Genomic DNA, 968 nt, shown 5'->3' on the forward strand with positions numbered 1-968 from the left:
GAGGGTCAGCAAATGTCCTCAAAGTCTTACTCAGCCAGACTCTGTTCTGCTTGGAAAGAAAAGGAACACAAACTACAAAACTAAACATAAAACTATGTGTATTTGTAATATGAATTTGTAATATAAACTTTACATATGGAACACCTAAAATATTTTATAAATAAGTTATATTTATATATTTGTATATACTATGTATACATGAATAAATATGTGATGTACATTTATATATAAAGAGATATAACTTTCATTGCTAGTGTAAGGTATAATTTTAAACTTTAATAAATTGAACATGAACATTGAAAACGAGCACTGGGTGCACCACCTGATAGTCCCTCCTCACTCCAGGGCCTGAGGATCAAAAAACTCAGGACCCTCTTCCATGTGCCCCCCTGGGCCGATAGCAGCAGGCTGCCCATTGCTGAGGATCATGAGTGACCTGAGGGGGATCTGCAGAATCACAGGGCAACAGATGCCCAGGAGATGGATAGTTTGTACCCTGAATAGAGGGATGTATTGTCCACAGGGCTCAGCATAGACAAGTCCTCTTCTGGTCATTTCTGTGAAACAAAGCAGCACATGTGGCTCAGAGGCTGCATTGTCACATGATGAAGACCCTCCATGACTCATTCCCAACTTCCCCTCTGACTGGGGTGATCTCTCTGCCCAGCTTTCATGGCTCACCAGCTGCTGGGACTCTGTTGACAAGGGCCTATGTCAGTCCCATGCACAAGCTTCTCAATACTTGCCATTTTACTTTCAGGTCTCCAATAACCACAACTTGGCAACCATGACCCTTCCACAAACATTCACAGAGTGGGGTCAGAACTATGGGTTCAGCAATGTGCCGGGGCATGTATGTAAGAGAAACAAGGTGTGGCCAGCCCATGTCTGAAGTGAGGATGAATTTTCCTCATGAATTCGGAGTAGGAGGTGGGAGAAAACATCCTGACATGCTCTGTGCAGTGATG

Source organism: Mandrillus leucophaeus, unplaced genomic scaffold (assembly GCF_000951045.1).
Source record: "Mandrillus leucophaeus isolate KB7577 unplaced genomic scaffold, Mleu.le_1.0 Scaffold1465, whole genome shotgun sequence".
Lineage (NCBI taxonomy): Eukaryota > Metazoa > Chordata > Mammalia > Primates > Cercopithecidae > Mandrillus > Mandrillus leucophaeus.